The following is a 219-nucleotide window of genomic DNA, read 5'->3' on the forward strand; positions in this document are numbered from 1 at the left end:
GTGCATTATCATTTGAGTCAAATTCTTATATTTAATCAGTCAATTATAATAAGACATTTGGGCTGTTATCAAGCAAATGAAAGTATGTCAACAAAATTGATCTTTGCAGTGCAGAGGAAACACAGAAGCTGCATCTGAAATTGCATTTAGATGCATTTACACACTGATTAATGCAGGACATGAATGCATTTAACCTGCAGTTACACATGCATAAATAAT

The sequence above is a fragment of the Sinocyclocheilus anshuiensis genome, unplaced genomic scaffold, assembly GCF_001515605.1.
Source record: "Sinocyclocheilus anshuiensis isolate Anshui unplaced genomic scaffold, SAMN03320099.WGS_v1.1 scaffold190, whole genome shotgun sequence".
In the NCBI taxonomy this organism is placed as follows: Eukaryota; Metazoa; Chordata; class Actinopteri; order Cypriniformes; family Cyprinidae; genus Sinocyclocheilus; species Sinocyclocheilus anshuiensis.